Raw genomic sequence first — 20,703 nt, 5'->3', positions numbered from 1 at the left:
TTTTCTGTCCCATTTAACTGTCTTTATCTCAGCCTATGATTTTTTACCTTTGTTTGTTTGTTTGTTTGTTTTTATTTTGTTTTGTTTTGATTGTCCCCTCCATCCTATGGGAGGTGGGGAGGAGTAAACAAACAGCTGTGTGGTGTTCAGCTGCCTGCTGGGTTAAAGCACAACATTTCCAACCTTAATGATTCTATGATTCTATGATTCTAAATAAACTTTTTTCCTTTGGTAATAGCAAAACCTTCTGCTGCTTTATAGGTAAGTAAAAATAATCCTAAAGTTAAAATTGCTTACATCTCTATCAACTCCTCCTTGTTTTTCCCTAAGAATAACTAAGACATTTCAATTTTGCTTTTATTTGACCTTAACAGAACTGTTCTCTTAGCTCCGCAAACTCTCTTCCATTTGTGTTTCTTAGGCAACATAATTTGCTTCAGTTCACTTCTTATACACATTTTGACATTTGTCAACTGGTAAATAAGACCATCTAGTAAAGGTAAATGAACAATCATTACTGAAAAACTTTCTTTCCTCTTGTTGATTAATCCTTGATTAATATGCTCTGTATTGTAACTCAGGTATCACCATTTTGCTTCTGGTGTCATGCTTCTGAAAACAATACAGATCTGAAGATTGTTTTGCTCTTTCTTGCCATTTTCAAGTTTGCTTTTCTGATTTGCTCATTACAGACCTGTTTGCATTAGTCTGCACCAATGAAAGCAGAATTGTTTACTATTTACAGCAGAGCCATCTCTAGGCTTATCTAAAATTCATTCAGACTAACACTTTGTGGCACTTTCCCAGAAGTTAAGCTGTTTTCTTAAATAGCTTCTCAGGGTAAAAGTGGCCTGTCTTAATCCCAGAGTTATTCTCAGTAACAAGACAGATACTGTGAGAAACTAAATAGAATCCTCTAAACTGTGGATTGTAATGCTTTTGAATACCATCATCACAATTTTGAGACCTAATATTAGCCAAAAAACATTAGAGATTTCTTTTATTATCAAGTACAATTAAAACCTTCCTGAAAGAGTTAACATTTCCTGTGTATAATTTCCTAGTGTATAATTCCTGCCAATTGTTTCAGAAAATAAATAAATAAATAAATAAATAAGGCCAAATGTTGGTATAAGCTTCAAATATCAACATCTCTACATCTCTGAAGTATTCTCTGTAGAAATATAATATTCATAGGAAAAATTCATTGTTTAGAGTAAAGGGATAACTGCTCCCTATACATATGTCTTTCTCCCTCTCCTTAGTCTTGTCATTAAGAGACAGTACTGAGATGCTGAAGAACATTTGCAGCAATGGAAATTACAGTTTATAAATATTTCACACAACCTAATGATTACACTTGATTAATTAGTTTTCAAGAAGTAAGTTAAAAGCCATGAAAACAACAACAAAACCTCACTGAATAATTTCTTGAAGAGAATATCAGTAAGCAGATATCCCTTTCAAAACATCAGTATTACCAATTGCATGGGACACTTACCACAAATACATGTATTAAAATTAAAAGAAAGGTTACTTTACTGGGTATTTTACATAATTTAATGCTTTTAATCCCAAGAGAAAAACACATGAACACATATAAACATGAACACTTTTTGGGCTGAACCATAATTTTAGTTTTAAGTTATTTTTAAAATACTGTCTGCCACATAATGGGACTTTTCTTCTTAAAATTGCATCTGAAATCTCTTAAGCTCACTAAATATTTATGATAGATATCAATATTAATATTTTCCCACATCCATCAGGATCATTCAATATCCAATGAACAATTCCCATGAAAGTCCAGTAGTAGATAAAAGGGACGTTAGAACCCATGCAGTTACTGTAAAGATGTATAGGATCTTTCTCACATGTTTAAAACAGAAATTTCAAGAAAACATTAGACTTTGTTTTTCCTATTAGAAATTTAGTTCTAATTAGGCTTAGCGTATAATCATGTTGAACACACTTCAATCTCCAAATTTTGCTTTCTTATAGGAAAGGCTAAAGAGTCCACAAGTCTGCAGTGAGAAAACAATTCAAAGACAGGCTGTTTGCATTCCAACTGAGCCAGCAGCAGCAACATAAGAGGCAGAACTTTCAATTGCACTAGCTAAAAGATTAAGTTTCCTAACTGAAACACACAGTAAAAGAGGGCAAATTGCATTTTATCCTAATGCAGAGTAAGAGCTGCATTCTTTTCTAATTAATGCATAAAATGAATTTTAAATCTGGTAACACTGAAATGCATTTCTCTGATAGGGAAAGAAATGAAAATGGAACAGTCTGCAGGATGTGCATACATGTAGAATGATTATTTTGAGAAGGAAAAAATCCATTATGGAAGAAAGATAATTGCTGGTATATGTTAAAGTTCAAATTTCAGGGGAAGCGTTTCTACAAGCACAGTCCTACAGCTCTGATGGAACTGAATTCTTGGGAATACAGTTAATTCTAGGGAATAAAGTTACATCTATTTTAATAACACTTTTTTTCTTACCTAGATGATTATAAGCCATGAAACAGAAGTAGATGGTGGTCTTCAAAACTGGAGGAAATGATCCTAACAGAAAGAAAAGAATAAAAGACAATAGTTAAAAGCCACAGACAATCTTCATCTTATATATTTTAATTTACATAAGAAGCAAGACTCAACAGATATAAGCTGGATTTAGCAAAAGCAGTTAGATTTATTTATTTGTGTTTGAATAAATTCTCTCAGATAGCAATACCACTGTGTCTACCACTAAAAATAGTAACCTCTGCCCAAGCTGCAAAACATTAATCTGAAATATTCCAGCAAGACACAATACAATCTTATACTCTCCAAAGCTTTAGAGTCTGTAGTTATCCCTGCAGAGCTGTTGCCTACTGCATATTCTATACACATGCAATGTAAATGATGTGTTTTGATTTTCCATTGCTCTCAGAAAACTGCTTCTTATTTGAGGCCTGCATTTCATCCTTTTTTTTTTTTTTTTTAATCTAAATGGCTTCTGTCTCAGCATGGCTTCTACGCAATTCCTTCAGAAGACTTTGAAAGGTGCCTGTCTTGGCAATGCTACTACTGATCTGATACACTTAAGTAAGACAGATTGCTTCAGAAGGCACTGAAAACATACACAAGCCTAAGTAAGGTAGACTGATCCAGACTTTATCTCTCAAACTGGAAACAAGAAGAGAAATAAAAAATGAAAAGATAAGAACATATACTAGCATAATACGAATGGTATGTTTTTGGTCTTAGCCCCTGACAGTTTCAGAAACCGAGCTCTGATCCTGCCTATTGACAAGTGCCCTGTTGCTGTAGGCTAGGTCTCTAATATTGAACACATATAATCCATCAGTTTTTGTCTAGTCTCCCCTGTAAACTTTAGTAGTCACATTTCAGGCTCAAATGTCCCACATTTATCTATTCTAAATCATTTCTAATTCCACAAAGCAAGGGTTCAACATTGGGTTAACAAGATAAAGTAGTGAAGTGACCTAGAGAAGCATCCAGAGGATGACTTTCATTGGACTCAGACTATTGCTTGGGAGGGGGACATCTTAAGAGCACATGCCAGAGGGAAAGTGTATCTGAGCAAAATAAAGTGTTTGAGGTGTCAGAACTGTTAAAAAGCATTCAGGATAAAGAGCAAGGAAGAGCTGACTGGAAAATGCAAAAGGTGTTCCAAGTATCAAAACTTCTAGTTACAGTGCTGGTTCGTTATTCCTTCATTACAAAGGCTTTTTTATTCTCTGGCTCATAATGTGGGCAGGAGAAAAATCATCAAACAAAACCTAAAACATAATCAGAACAGTCAGCAAGGTAGCGCTTGAAAATAACTTTCTCATCAACCACCGATGCAAAACTCTTCAAGTGAACAAAAAGAAATTATTTAAGAGAGCCATCAAATCCACTATCTTCCCTCAAACGATGTACAAAAATATTTCAATGTTTTTGTATGAAGACATTTAATGGTTAGCTATGCCTTGAAAAATCAAAGTATCTGCCTCCATTACAATGTATTATGGAGTTTAATAAAATCTCTCCCATAAATTAATATCATATTAAAATCAAGATGAAACTTTTTCTTTTACTGAGTTTCTTCTACTGCATTTTTTCCTGGTGCTGAAACCATTTTCTGGTATTATGGGAACGTAAACTGGGACAACCTACAATCCCAGTCTTTCTGGTCCCTGCCCAGAAGGAAACCTTTCCATGTTTTAATTCATGCTTGGACTCTCCACATGACAATTCGATCCACTCTAAGTGGGTTACCATGCCAACCTCCTTAATGTTAACCTTTACAAGAAACCACAGAAAAATTGCCAAAATAATACAGGATAGCTGTTCTAAAATAGCAGCAATGCTTTAAAATGCTACCACCTGGTGGTAACCGAGTAGCAAAACCTTGACACATGCTAAAAACGGATGACCAAATTCTGCCTTTGACTAAATTGCCAACTTTAGAGGGGTTGCAAACCAGTCAAGGGAAGCCAGTGGGATTGTACAACGTTTCACCGACAATGAACTGTGGCTGAGTTCAGGAGGGGTAATATGACACATCAAATTTTGCATGGTCTAGTATCGTGCGTTATACACTTTTCATGTATCACAGTTCACATACATATCTGTGAATAAAAAGCCAAAATTAAAGTTCACTAAAAAAGATGATTAAGGATATGATTCACTACTTGGTATTGAATGTGCAGGCTATTTGTCCTGGTACAGAATAAGAGGCAGAGGTACACAAATAAGGAAAAAAGGATGAGTTTACTACAAGGATAAATCCACTGACTTCAGCAGAGCCACAGTCACAGGAAAACATTTGGAGATCCCCTTGTCAATTGCCTTATGTAACATGATGTGCATTAATCAGTAGCTAAGATCAGGTAAAAGAGACAAATGTGCATTTCTACAAATATCCAATGATTGCTATTAAAATCTTTACAGTTCACACTTTCAAGTAATGAAATCCCTCTTCTCTCGGCAGAGGAGCCAAGAACACCAAACACTTCAAAGATCCCAGTTAGGGAATACTGCAGACTTTTGTAACATACACCATGGGCCTGGGTCAGATCTCACTTACAGTGTTTCAGTACAAGGCTGCCTCTGCTGGCTTCAGCTGAATTATTTCTGATTCATATTGGACAGAGATCAAAACAAAGTCCTCCTCCAAGTCTAATTAATTTTGTTTTTATTCTCACTTGCATTTGAATTAACAGTGGACAATCAATACATATGCATTAAAATTTCCCTGTTAACTCTGATGATAGAAGCATATGTGTGTTTCACAGAGTGCTGTGTGTCAGTGTACCTGGAGAATATGGTTTTGGTTGGTACAGACAGATCATAAGGGAAGATACCCATAGGTATGAGAAAATGCCTGATAATTTGCATAAGCATCTGGCAGTGTGCTAGGAGGGCCAAAAGCTCACACCGCATCTGCAGATCATCATCAGATTGCTTTGCCACTGCTTCTGAATGGCTTTATATATCATAGCCCATGCTTCTGAATGACCTTATATATTTCACTTCTGAAATTACTGCTTCCTTTTCTGCCTTTCAAATTACCATTGAGCTTAGAGGCTTAGAGGTAAATGTGCTAGCTCTTCACCCTTCTTCAGAAATAGAAAATTCTTCCCTGTATGTGAAAGCTTCATTTTTTTTAAAAAGACGAAGAGTTTTGTTGTAGGTTTGTTTTTTTTTTTTTCTCCCCTGCTATGTTCAGTTTTCTAATCCAGAATCATTACATTGATTGACAGATGCATAATAGCCAGAAATGCATGGTAAAGTTGAAAAGGAAAATAACCTTTGCTACAGTATAATATTTCATATAAAAAGCTATACAGTAGCAGTTGATACCTTAAATTTCCTATATTATTTCCTATACTTATGGTAGCTGTATACTTCTATACTTATGGTAACTGTAACATCTATTTACACTTATATTTTATGATGGTCATTGCAGAAACTGACCACTGTGAAGTAGAATACCTTGTACAAAGAAATAAGAAAAAATATCAGATGAGAAGATGCTTTCCTTTTTTTTTTTTTTTTTTTTTCTGCTAAAAAAAAAAGAAGACATTATTTTAGCCACCCTTCTACATGTATCCAATTGGTTCCGTTATATATCACTTGAGATGACATTAGAATACTAGTATCATGTACAAAAGCAAGAGAGCCTTTCAATGACTTAGGTATGTGTTCAGACTGAGTTTTTCACTGGGACTCATAGAAGCTGATTTGCACATTCCGTTTGTTCTTTGTACACTGTAAGTACCTGCTACTAAATTTATGTTGGTAATCAAATATATTTTTTCTGACTTTTTTTTTTTCATATTTCTGCTTATATTTCTGAGGAATGACCAAGAAATAAGAATTAGTTGGGTTTTTTTTTTGGCAATGTCAGTTCTGTCTGAATCCCTAATTATTATTGGTGATCATTTGCACATGAAGGCTAGTAGGCATTTCTTTCCAACACATTTTCCTCTGGAAAATCACAAAATACTGAATATACTTAATGTGCTCAGGTTGCACACATCTTATAAACCTAAGTACTGACCTGACTTTCCCTAAGGTGGCAATATGGTAGTGCTTTAAGAGCCTTGCTGAATTACTAGGGGAGATATAGATTAGAAAACAAAGTCATTTCAGTCACCACCTACACACACACTTCAACTATTAAAGGTATATTACATATTTTCAGTTTGTAGTCCAGCTGGTAAAAGGTCTGATTGCCCAGAGTTTTGTCAATGCCAATAAACAGAAGAAAGTATGTGTCTGGACAGATGAACAAAATCACTGATGGGAGTCTCTGAGCTAGAAATCAGGAACTATGAGGTAAGTGCAGTGTGGTTAAAGTCAAGATAGCTGGCACTAATAAACAAGAGCCTCAGGCTGGACAATCTAAAGGAGCAAGAAAACTGAGGGAGACAAAAAGAATGGAGATAAGAATACCACAATTTCAGAAAGAAAAAAAAATAAGACACGATGTTACATCAAAATTTGAATTTCATGAGCAAATGAAAATACACCAATATACACATGCTTCTAGAGAATTCTATGACTGCCTTGATAAGAAAAAAAATCTGCAAACAACTCAGTTTTTTCAGGCAGAAGAGGACTTAAACACATGGTCAGAGCCCCATGCATTAGTGGAAGGAAGAATCAAGGGCTAAAACAGGTGAAAAACAGAGAGAATGTTTGGAATATGAAGTGAAAGTCTGAAACTAAAAGAGCCAGACACACTGAACACAGCTCCAATCCCTAATATAAGCAAAACCAGAAATCAACCAGATCACTATAAAAATAGAGAATAATAAGCTTAGTAAAAAAAAAAAACTTCTTAGCAGTGTGACTCTTGAAGATGAAGGAAGCTATTCTAGTAATAGAAATGTGTAGTATTTTTAATAGTTTAGAGAGAGTAGGTCACACAATTACAGCTTCATCATGTACATACTGAAACACCAGAATGTTTAAAAGTTTTATAGGAAATTTTATAGCAAGATGAAAAAGAGGAACTAAAGAGTTAAAACAGTATAGAATTTGGCATTGCAAACAAGCTGAATAAATTTAATAAGGAAAAAAGCAGAAATAAAGCTACTTATAGTGGCTTCAGTCTCAACTACCAGGAACACTAGTGCTTCAAAGAACTAAATGCCAAAGTCTCCACTAGCCCTTAACCCTTGCCACGTTTTGTTTTACAGAATGTTCATAGAATGGTGTCTTTTTAAATGATGTTTTCTAACAAAGGATATATTGGTTTTGATTTGTCAACCTATTGCTTTGCACCTGATCTAGTAAAAGTAACAGATCATAAGTGAGATGAGACCCTTTATAATGCTGGCCTATTCTTCTGCAGGGTTTTATATAAAAGAAAACACAGGAGGTCCTGCAGATGAAAAATCTGTAACTAGACCCAAAAAGACTAGACCCAAAAGGTCCTATGCAGAGTGCAGTGTATGACTCGTAGTGATCATCACACAAACAACTAGGCAAGTAACCTGCAATGCTAAGCAACATGGCCAGACTGATCCTTGGTATAACTCCATATATTAGGAGGAATTTGTATCCCAGACGACTGTCGTGTTGAGTCTCATTTGAACCTGATGTAAGCAGGTTCAACTCCCTTGATATCAATGCAATACGACCAGCTTAGTGTAGGAGGCATGGATTTGGCATAACATGTCTCTTGTAGTGAATTGATTTTGCGAAACACCACAGTTTGTCAGCCCTTTTGATATCTCCAGTCTCTGGAGATCTGCCCCCTTCTAGTACTGCATTGATTCATTGCTGAGTTGACCTTTACAAATGGACCAGAATAGAATAAAATTTAGTTTTTATAATGCCTTTCATTCTGACGATGTCTCCAATCACTGATAAACCAATAATAATATGAAGCTAATGTATAGGCAAATAGAAACACAGTTGTAAATTAGGCAGCAGTAAATACTTTTAGCCTTTGATACAAGATTACTAAAACAAAACAAAAATAATAACAACAACAAACACATGGTTTGCTTGTATTTGGGAGTTTTCTCCCTTTACATTTAAATCATAACATTACAGAAAATATTTTGCGTGTTTGGAATACACTAAGCTATTTTATAAATCAATATGTAATGCTTTTCACTGATCCATTCTTTTGGATTTAAAAATATTTTGTTTCTTCCAGATGAAAAATTGTTCTTTTTTTTCAGGCTTAGTTTAAGGCAAATCTATGCAGTTGTTTTTAAGATGTGTGAGGCTGTGTTTTGCATATCTATCTCTGCAAAGCTTCCTGTTGACCATGTGAAAACTTTTTTCAGCTCCATTACTTCCTCTCAATTTCTTGATACTTCTGTGATAGCATAGAGGTAAAGAATTATCATCATACTCTTCATCTGAAAGACTAAAAATGCTTTAAATGCTTTTTAATGCTTCAGAAGTGATGGAGCAATATGCTGATACATTCAAATTTTTTTGTGAGCCTGCAAAGCCATTATCTGCCTTACATGTCTTTATATTCACACAGAATTGTATTATGCTTAATAAGACTTCTAGCAGCTGCATTGCTTGGTATGCTCATGATCACAGGAAGCTACAGCATGGTAACAAAGAGTGCATGAAGCACTTGCTTTGCTAGAAAAGCAAAGGACATGCATAAGGAAAAGCAGTCTATGAGCCTGAAAAGCAATAAAGCCATGGAATAAGGGAATGCAACAAATTCAATGTCAGGAAAGCTTATTTGCAAAGGTTTAGAAGTGCAGACCAGCTTCTTCTTTACTCCGTATTAGCTACAGTTGCCTGACGTCAGATGCTGCCGTTCTGATGCATGTTTTATATTTTCTTGCTACTAGTGTAAGGTAACCCCAGATGATTAATGTATTGTAAAAACATATCTTTGAGGGAGAATGTTGAAAGTCCTCAGAGATACTTGCATTGCTCCTAAATGCAGTTTTGAAAATCTATTCTGTCTGTTTGTCTGACTGGTAAAGGATTTCCTACTCTGCACCAGCTAATATATGGTTATGAAATGCCAAGACAGACATCTGAAATGTGCATACTGACATCTTTGAGTTTAGGGAACTTTTCAAATATAGACTTTTTTTTTCTTTTTTTTTTTTTTTCTTTTTTTCTGAAAGTGGATACAGTAGATTGTAGCAGATGGCTTGTTCTGTCTGGTAAATCCTTCTTAGTTCGTGGCTCATTGAACTACTAGTGTCATTACAGTCTAGCATGTTAATTTGGAATCCATGTGCAAATGCAAATTTTTTATGATGAAAAGATCTGATCCATGTGCACAATAGCTACTCTTTCTCATTCAGTACAACAAAGTAGTTAAAGCTTCCTCTAGATATTTTCTCAAGCTAGATTTTCAACTGTCCTCTACAATTTGATTGGAGAAGCAGATTGTGTCTAGTTGCTAGGAGGTTAATGCAAGAATATCTTTTTCCTAGTGACTTGGAAACCTGAAGATTAAAAAGAAAAATCCATTTAATATAATAATCTAAAATTAACTATAGTCTACATTTACATCTGTATCTTTCACTTCCTTAACCATTTTCTTGGCACAGAAGTTGCTGAAGAACTTCAAATTTCACATGCTGTAGTCTGTTGGTCTCTACAACATAAGGCAATTTTCACTAGAAGCACATGTTAAAGAAACTTAGAAACTAATCTTCAGCATTATGTAGTGGATTTCCACAGGCCTTTTAGTGATTAAAATTTTAATCACCTGATGATTAAAGGTTTCATTACCAGGCAATTAGCACTTAAAGTTAAGTGCCAGGCGTTTAACACTATTGGAAGTGGAACTGCCACTGGTGGGGGATTGCAATGTTGAATGGATCATAACGGAGCAATGAAGTAGAAGCAGAGGAGGCAGACAAGGTCAGAGGGAGGGGGAAGCTTCAGGTGCAAGTGTATGAGCAGTGAGGATCTTTTTCAGAAGGTTTCAGAAGGAGATTTAGGTCTGATGATGGAAATGTCAGGGATGGAAATTCCATGGGGGGTCCAGGAGCAGTGGGAGCTCTCTGCAGCAGCAAGGCAGGGCTTGGAACCAGAGCCCATCCCACCACCTGCCAGGAGCAGGGTAGCTGGGGCATTGGGACAGCTCCAGCCCCAGGCATCATGCTCCTCTCTGGGGATAAAGCCAAGACAAGGCTGGACCAGCCCCAGTGGGGTCCAGGCCAGGGCTGTGGGGAGGAAGAGATAGGCTTTGCCACAGCATTGCATGGTAACATGGATCTTGAGTCAGACTGAAGCCTGTGTGGAAACTGGTCACAAGGAGTATTTGTTCAATTTTCTGTGTCTTTTGAGATGGAAACCACTACAGAAAACCTTACTAGTTCTTGTATAACATTATAATGCGAATTGTTATTGCTTGTGTTTTCCATGAAAAGATATATTTAGCTGGAAACCTTCTCTCTGTTACTCCAAGAAAATTGAACTGCAATTTAAACAAGATTCATTATTTTGTGTTTATTTCAGAATTGTAGATCTTGCATATTGGCAGTGAGTGTTGAAATGCCGAGCTGGAAGCTGATTAGTTCTTTTCTTAGCTCTTGCTAGTTTTAGCAGCCTCTTAATTGTTTTTTTCTTTTTTCTTTTTTTCTTCTCACCAGCAGGAACATTTTAGTCCTAGAAGGGTTGAACAGACTTTTTTCCAGTATAAATATATAGGATTGATTTATCTGTGAACAAACTGCATTTGTTGTTTCAGTATAAAATATGTACAGTACACATTGGAGCTGGAAGATGTTAGAATTCTCTGATCTTCCAGAATAATAAATGATAATAAATATATAAAAAAAAATTAAAAAAAGACCTGATTTTAAAAAAGACCTTGTTCTGACTCAGTTCCATAGCTCACTTTAATATTAGAGGAATATCAGAGTCTAGACTGTGGAGCTTAATATATTCCTTCAGTGTTATTGTGCTGTTTCAAGATAGCATAGGGGTCTGAAACTATAACTAGTCATTCAGAGGGATAGAAAGGTCACTTTCTTTTCTATATTTCTTTTTGTTGTTGTTGTTGGTGGTGGTGGTGGTGGTGTGTTTTTTTTTTTCCAAATTCACCATTTGAGTATCCTTCCAGTGACTACAGTCATTGAGAAGCTGGGCAAACCAGTCCACAATGGTACAAGTCCGAGGTACTTGTTTTAGATTTAGTAAGTATGTTAGGAAAAAGAATACAGTTATAATCCAAACCCTCTCCCATGTATTACCTAATTGTTTTTATTTGGTAGAAGAGAAATGTAGTAAGTATTGGATTAAATTCTATCCTTGCTTCTGCTGAAAAGCTAGATAGCAACTAAAAAAAAGAATCATCAGAATGAATCAAGCACTAACGGAGCTATATATGAGTAGGAATTAGATGGTGTGAGCTGAAATAGGTTTTTGCAGAAATGGAGTTAAAAAAAGCACAAAGCAATGTAAAAATAGTTTAAGAATGAAGGCTTGATTTCAATCTGGTGTTTTGGGAATAGCAAATAGTACACTAAACTGTTCCATCACCTGAAGAAGCAATGTACAGTAACAAACAAAATCCTTTTTGCAAAGCAACTATTAAAGAGATATTCTAACCTGGATTATATCTTTTTTCTTTTCTTTTTTTTTTTTTTTTGAATGACAAAAACCATGAAGACTGCACATTTCCTTTTATACTTTCTATTTAAAAGGTGGTGTTACAATGGTCTCTGCTTGCATGAATAATTTGCATTGAGACAGGCTGAATTTCAGCATGGAAGTGAAGTCTGAATGCTGGTTTTGTTCATTTTTATAAATTTATGATAAAGTCCTGCAAATTTACAGCAGAAAATGCTACAGATATTATAGGCACAGCTGCAGCTTTTCAAAGATAGATCTATAGGGTTTATAGAGTGGGTAGGGTGGGGTTTGTCTCATCTTTCTTTTTAACTGTTGGCAGAAATACAGTTTTATATAGTTTTACATTAGTAGTAGCTACCTTGGAAGAAAAGGGCTTACGTCCTTGAGGTACTTATTTCTGTCCACTAACTGCAAAATGGACTGACTCAGACATGTTTGCATTGTGGATATTTATGCCTGATGCTAGAAATTTTATCCTTAGGAGTATGAAGTTCTTCCTCAGGTGTTCGTGCTCAGCTTTCATTTTTATAAACCCTAAATAAATCTGGATCATCAGCAACTTGTCATATTTCTACTTGGATGAGATGAATCATGCCCTGGCAGTGTTTATCTTTTTTATTTTTTTTTTTTCTTTTTAGCCCAAGCGCATGACTATGCAGATTAAAAATCTGTAGACAAATGTGGTTGTAAACAAATTAGATGGGATAAATTCAGCCTTGAGTATTTTATCCTCTTTAACAGGCAGCCATTATGTTCCTGAGCTGGTAACAAACCATCTCAAAATGAAATGTATACTACAGAATTAACTGCAGATACCAACAAGCCATTTGATGGCAATTTAAGAAAAAGAAATTAACAATCACAGCAAATTCTGATGTTTATACTGGCAACACTGACCTCAGTACCTTAAGGAGAGAGAAGTTTTGTTGGTGGTGGTGGTTGGTTGGTTGGTTTTACCCTTTTTTTGTTTTTAGTATAAGACTAACATGCAGCAGGAAACAGATTTATTTATTTGTAATTCCATGATTGTTTTTATACTTGTTATAAAATGAAGTTACAAATTCAGATGGATTTTGAGTAATGATAGTTATTGAAAGCCCATACTCATGAGTAATTGATGTTCAATGGCAAGAGAAAATCTTGAGACACTTTAGCTAGCATTATCAAGTTAATATTTTTCTGTCTGGCTTTTAAAGAAAAGACTTTTTGAGGAAATTATTTGGAGGCAGGCAAGACAATTTCTGAAGGAAAATACAAAAACACAGCCATAGAAAAGGTCACAGCCAGCTAATTGGATTTAAGGAGGTAGTAGCTGGTCAATTGGATGTAACCCTTTGGTAAACTAAATTAACAGGGGATCAGACTTCTATACAGCTACAGTATGTCTTTATTACAAAAGACCTGGTTGAAAATAATAAAAAGGAGATTGTCAAAAACACTTTGAAAATAGAATTATTACTTTTGTAAGCACAAGCATATGTACTAGAAAATACATGGAAACTATTTAGAGCCTGAAATACATACATATACAGACACATTTATTTAATCTATGAGAATGCAATGAATAGGTCAAAGACGAAATGTAAAATTATCTGTATACTTCTCATTCACCATAAGATGCAGAAGAATTTAGTTCTTCTTAGTGTGTTAGGCTATGAGGTCACCTACATACAGAAAACATGTTCTAGGAGGTTTCACTTCTGGTTGCAATCAAGCTGAATTCAGGTGGTTAAATGATTACAACAGTGTTGCAAGTAACTTCCCATATAACTGGGTGTGATCTCTCAATGAATTAGAAATAAATCAGTGATCCCAGTTACATAACCATAAAGACAACTTATTTGAACATTTAAATGCAGGGAAGATATTAAATAACATTAGAGATAGTGTGCAGGTACCATATAAGAGCCAACTATCGACATTAGAACCTCATAGAATCATAGAATCATAGAATATCCTGAGTTGGAAGGGACCCTTAAGGATCATCAAGTCCAACTCTTGACAACCGCACAGGTCTACCCAAAAGTTCAGACCATGTGACTAAGTGCACAGTCCAATCTCTTCTTAAAGTCAGACAGGCTCGGTGCAGTGACCACTTCCCTGGGGAGCCTGTTCCAGTGTGCAACTACCCTCTCTGTGAAGAACCCCCTCCTGATGTCAAGCCTAAATTTCCCCTGCCTCAGCTTAACCCCGTTCCCGCGGGTCCTGTCACTGGTGTTAACCTCCTTTGGTCCTTCCTTATCTTCAGCAGCCCATGATCAATTCTGATGGGAAAGCACAACATGGTGAAAGGGCAAGACTGTAAAAAGCTGTTTGAAACATAAATGCTACAAGATAGTCATTTCCCCAACTTACTTTGTATTTTTTCTGCTCATATATAATAACTTAATTATATGAAACAAGTCATACTATCATACTTAATCTCATTTTCATTTACTGTAAATGCAGATATCTAAATAGTTTAACAAAATAGTTAATGGAATATTCCAGATGCTACATCTGATTTGATGTTTTCTTATCAAAAAGCATCATGCAGTGCAAGGATGAAAAGTTTAATAAAGTAAATTCAAATGCACAATGCTGGGAATCTGGGAAGCAATGTTGCTTTTGGCTTTTACAGAACTATTGTACTGGTGAGAGGGAAGGCATTAGGACTGTAATTTGAGAGGATCCTCTGAAAATGCTTAACCACTTGTTTTTTGCTAACATTTGTTAACAGATGTTTTTAACCACTAAATACTGAGTTAATCCTCTACCAAACCAAATAAACTGGTTTTGAATGAATGATTCCATTTTGGACCAATGGACACTTTATATATATCTGTATGTACCTTTATTATGAAAGGCAATTAGAAATGTCATTGCTTAACTTCACACCATACACCAGCTGCAAAAACAATTACAATGACTGTAGCAACCACCACTGAACAATAAAACCACATCAATTTTGTTTTTGGTTCATCAGGAGAACCAGTTGTCAGAGTCCCTTGGGAGGCAGTGCTGAAGGGCAAAGGAGTCCGGGAAGGCTGGACACTCTTCAAGAAGGAAATCCTAAAGGTACAGAAGCAGGCTGTCCCCGTGTGCTTGAAAGATGACCTAGTGGGGAAGAAGACCAGCTTAACTGAACACAGAGCTGTGGCTTGTGATCAGTAAAAAAAAGAGGGTTTATGACTTTTGGAAGAAGGAGCTGACCTCTCAGAGGGACTACAAAGATGTCATGAGGCTGTTCAGTGCGAAAATTAGGAAAGCCTAACTTGAGCTCAATCTGGCTACTGCCATTAAGGACAATAAAAGATGTATTTATAAAATACAGAAACAAGAAAAGGAGGACTAAGGAGGATCTCCATCCTTTATTGGATGTAGGGAGAAACATAGTGACAAGAGATGAGGAAAAGGCTGAGGTAATTAATGCCTTCTTTGCCTCAAGTCTTTAGTAGTAAGACCGAGTTGTTCTCTGGGTACCTGGCGCCCTGTGCTGGTAGATAGGAACATAGGGCAGAATTAAGCCCTCATAGAGGAAATGGTTAGAGACTTGCTACTTCACTTAGATGTACACAAGTCTATGAGGCCAGATGGGATCCACCAGAGGGTAATGAAGGAGTTGTTGGAAGGGCTTGCCAAACTGCTTTCCATCATTATCAGCTGTCCTGGCCAGCAGGGGAGGTCCCATTAGACTGGTGGCTAGCAAATGGGATGCTCACCTACAAGAAGGGCTGGAAAAAGGATCTGGGAAAAATACAGACCTGTTGGTCTGCCTCCGTGCTGGGGAAGCTCATGGAGCAGATTATCTTGAGACCATCACACACCACTTACAGGACGACCAGGAGATCAGGCCCAGTCAGCATGGGTTTATAAAAGGCAGGCCCTGCTTGATGAACCTGTTCTCCTAGGACAAGATGACGTGCTCAGTGGATGAGGGAAAGGGTATGGATGCAGTCTACCTAGACTTCAGTAAGGTTTTAGACAGTGTTTCCCACAGCATTCTCCTGAAGAAGCTGGCACTCAAGGTTTTGATGGGTGTACATTTCATTGGATTAAAAACTGTCTGGGTGGCTGGGCCCAAACAGCTGTGGTGAATGGAGTTAAATCCAGTTGGAGGCCAGTCACTAGTGGTGTCCCCCAGGCTCAGTATTGGGCCACGTCTCTTCAATATCTCATCAAATGATCTGCATGATTGGATATAGTGTACCCTCCATAAGTTTGCAGATTTATTTAGATTAGATTTTTTTTTTTAATAAATTTATTAAAAAATATATATATTTTTATTTGTTAGATATTTTTTTTTTTTCTGGTGGCTAACAACATTCACTGAAGGACTGTAGACAGCCAACTAATCTCCAGTACACCCCTCTATCATTCCAAAGGAAGAGTGGGGGGAGAAAATTTGATGGGAAAAAAAAAAAAAAAAGGCTCAGAGGTTGAGATAAGGATAAATTAAAGGAAAAAAAAAAAAAAGAAAGAAAGAGCTGAAAGTGCTGAAAGAGCTGACGGACATCATCGCGGAACCTCTCTCAATTATTTTTCAACAATCCTGGGAATTTGGAGAGGTCCCGGTAGACTGGAAACTGGCAAATGTGCCGATTTTCAAGAAGGGTCAGAAAGAAGACCCTAGCAATTACAGGCCTGTCAGTCTCACGTCAGTGCCTGGTAAAAATCATGGAGAAGATGGTTCTCGAAACTTATTGAGGCGCACCTGGGGGACAAAGCAGTCATTGGTCCCAGCCAGCATGGGTTTGTGAAGGGTAGGTCCTGCCTAACTAACCTGATTTCCTTTTATGATAAGATCACCCGTATGGTGGACCAAGGGAAACCAGCTGATGTGATTTTTTTGGACTTCAGCAAGGCTTTTGACACGGTTTCCCATAGGATCCTACTGGACAAATGTCCACCATAACAGCTAAATAAAAACATCATACGATGGGTGAGCAATTGGCTAACGGGCAGGGCCCAAAGGGTTATGGTAAATGGGGCTGCGTCAGGCTGGCGGGCGGTCACCAGTGGGGTCCCTCAAGGCTCCATTTTAGGGCCGGTACTTTTCAATATTTTTATAAACGATCTGGATGTAGCAATAGAAGGTATTTTGAGCAAGTTTGCTGATGACACTAAACTTGGAGGAGTTGTGGACTCGAATGAGGGTGGAAAGGCCTTACAGAGTGATCTGGATAGGTTGGAGAGCTGGGCGATCACCAACCGCATGAAGTTCAATAAGAGCAAGTGCCGGGTCCTGCACCTGGGACGGGGAAACCCTGGCTGCACGTACAGACTGGGCGATGAGACGCTGGAGAGCAGCCTAGAAGAGAGGGATCTGGGGGTCGTGGTAGACAGCAAGTTGAATATGAGCCAGCAGTGTGCCCTGGCAGCCAGGAGGGCCAACCGTGTCCTAGGGTGCATCAAGCACGGCATCGCTAGTAGGTCAAGGGAGGTGATTGTCCCGCTCTACTCTGCGCTGGTGCGGCCTCACCTCGAGTACTGTGTGCAGTTCTGGGCAACCACAGTATAAAAAGGACATGAAACTGTGGAGGGTGTCCAGAGGAGGGCCACGAAGATGGTAAAGGCCTGGAGGGGAAGACGTACGAGGAACGGCTGAGGTCACTGGGCCTGTTCAGCCTGGAGAAGAGGAGGCTGATGGGAGACATCATCACAGTCTACAACTTCCTCGTAAGGGGGTGTCGAGAGGCAGGAGACCTTTTCTCCATTAACACCAGTGACAGGACCCGCGGGAACGGGGTTAAGCTTGAGGCAGGGGAAATTTAGGGCTTGACGTCAGGAGGGGGTTCTTCACAGAGAGGGTGGTTGCACACTGGAAACAGGCTCCCCAGGGAAGTGGTCACTGCACCGAGCCTGTCTGACTTTAAGAAGAGATTGGACTGTGCACTTAGTCACATGGTCTGAACTTTTGGGTAGACCTGTGCGGTGTCAAGAGTTGGACTTGATGATCCTTAAGGGTCCCTTCCAACTCAGGATATTCTATGATTCTATGATTCTATGAAAGAAAAACAAACAAACAAAACACACAAAGGCTGTGTGGAAGAGAAGAAAAAACATTATTCTCTACTTCCCATCAGCAACCAATGCTCAGGCAGGTCATAGGAAGTGGGGCCTCAATACACATAGCAGTTGATTGGAGGACACAACGAGAGCCCCCTCCCTCCTTCCCTTTCCCAACTTTTATTGCTAAGTGCAACACACTATGGTATGGAATATCCCTGTGGTCGGTTTAGGTTCAGCTGCTCTAGTGATGTCCCCTCCCCACCTCTTGCTGGCTTACAGAGGGTCAGAGGGAGTCCTGATGCTGTGCCAGTATTGCACAGCAATAGCCAAAAACACAGGGGCTGATACCAGCACTGCTCTAGCTACAAGTGCAGAACACAGCACTGCATGAGCTGCTGTGAGGAAAGTTAACTCCATCTCAGCCAGATCCGTACAAGGACACACGTATTATTATTATTTTTATTACTATTATTAATTTTAATTCTTTAGTTTTCTCAAAATCTTCAGGTTTTTACATGGTTTTATCACTAATTTAGAACTAATAATTTCTCTTTTCTTCTTTTGTTCTCTTCTCTTCTCTTTCAGCAGCCTTCTAAAAAATGTAGCTACTGGCTACATTAATTAGCATCAATTAAATAATTAATTAATACAGTATTAGTCTCCCAACTAACACAGGCATCTATATTGCTACTTCCTGTTCCCTTTTTAATGTTGTCCCTAAATGCTTCCCTGTTCTTCCAATCAGCAACTTCACCTATGTTGCACATACCTGTATTTTCACTTGACAGCATTGCAAATGAATTTGTTTGAATGGACCATTTCATCATACTACCTAGATTACACTCTGTTAGTGGCCTTATTTAATCATCATTCATCATTCTTCAAGTCTTTAAATCACTCAGATGTTTTTCTGTATTTAATTCTAGCTCATTTAGATCAATATTAAATGATACCAATATTAAACGATATCAGCATTATTTCTGGTCAACCCAGAGCCCTGCTAGAAATGTACTATTTCATCAAGATCTCAATTACTTTTGAGATCTTCCAGTCAGTTGTAATCCAAATGACCTGAGAATTGTTGGTACTGCATTTTGCTGGCTTTTTAAAGCATGTGACAGGACACTAAAAAAGGTGACTTTCCATGTTTACCTTCCTCACCCAAGTTTTTAATCACAATCCAGTATACAATAGTAATACAGAACTGTGTATCTGAATTTCATCAGAATATTAGAGCTATTATCACCTGAGCTTGATTACAAATTTGCCTTATAGAAAAATAAGAAAGAGATTTTTTAGTCATTTATCAAGCAGGCAGAGGCTGAGATCTCAAAATGTAATTGTTAGTAGAGATTTGTAAATTTGTGGGGCAATATCCCAAGGGACTAGTACTTTGCCAAGTTCTATTCAATAATTTTATCAAGAATGTAAACAACATCAAATGTTGTCTGAGTTTGCAGGTGACACAGTGATGAATAGGATAGTAAATAACAGGAGAGGTTGCCCTTACAGAATGATACGAATTGTTCAGTTAAATGGTTACTCTCCAAATAAGCATGTTTTCAAAGAGCTGAAGATAATGTAATTCATCCAGGGACAATGAATGTTCTAGGTAAAGGATAGGAACACTGTTTTGGAAAACAGTAATTCAGAAGGTACACTAGAGCCATAGTATATGACTGTCCTAATGCGTTGATCCAATTTTTGGATGTATAGAGAGGAGATTATAGAGTAAGAATATGCCACTGCAAATACAGTTGTTCAGACTATTACCGTACTACTATTTGTCATCTCTTAACTGCATTTAAAGAGGATGTTAGAAAAAACAACATGATAACTGTAAAGCAAACCTTCTTAACTGAGCCTTTAGGAACTCAATTTATTCTGTGAATCAAAGTGGGGGTTAAAAGGCGATTTGATTCCCATATAGAGATACTTACTTCTACTTGGAAGTGCAATCTGATCATGAAGGAAAAGGAAATATTTCAATCCTGCAGACAAAAACATAACGAGATATGCACATTCAACCTTGAAATGGTGACAATTAAATGTAATTAACACATATCAGGGAAGGTAATAGATGTGCTGTGGTTTTGAGTCTGTGAAATGAGATTAGATATCTTTCTAAAAAACATGCTTTGACTCAGCATCTGAGAAAATTATATACATTATAGACCAAGTGATCACAACGGTCTGCACACAAACACCATGAATCGTATTTGTCATCTGAGAAGTGCTAGGCAAAAGAAAAACAAGGGGTAATCTGCCAGAATTTAATCCTCTCATGGCATTTGGAAATTGCAATATTTGTGCTGTATTATGCTGGTTGAGAGTATCTGGAGCAATGTGGCAGATCTCCTCCAGCAGGCTCAAGAGGGACCTGTGTTTGGGTATGACAACAAAAATAACCAGCTTACTTCTGGCAGAGAATGGAGGAATATGATGAGTACTCAGAGCATTGTAGGGTGCATAATATGTTGAAAGAAAACTAGTTATAGGTGATCAAAAAGGTTTCGTGACGTGATGACTCCAGAGGTGTACACTTCTGCCTGACAGTGTGTTTGAAAACCAAATTATAACCAAAAAACAGTTAAGGCATATTACTTTGACTTTGTGGTTTTGGGTGCTTT

At 37.4% G+C, this 20,703-nt stretch overlaps 1 long non-coding RNA gene across 1 annotated transcript in view; it reads right to left on the bottom strand.

Moving 5' to 3' along the window:
- LOC116488108 overlaps window positions 1-20,703 on the bottom strand; it is a 120,672-nt gene that overhangs the window by 9,085 nt on the left and 90,884 nt on the right. The window contains exon 2 of the long non-coding RNA XR_004253131.1: window positions 2,504-2,566. This is a non-coding gene — a long non-coding RNA (uncharacterized LOC116488108). The remainder of the gene's footprint in view (window positions 1-2,503; window positions 2,567-20,703) is intronic.

The sequence above is a fragment of the Aythya fuligula genome, chromosome 3, assembly GCF_009819795.1.
Source record: "Aythya fuligula isolate bAytFul2 chromosome 3, bAytFul2.pri, whole genome shotgun sequence".
Classification (NCBI taxonomy): domain Eukaryota; kingdom Metazoa; phylum Chordata; class Aves; order Anseriformes; family Anatidae; genus Aythya; species Aythya fuligula.
This window is presented reverse-complemented; position numbering and strand designations above follow the sequence as displayed.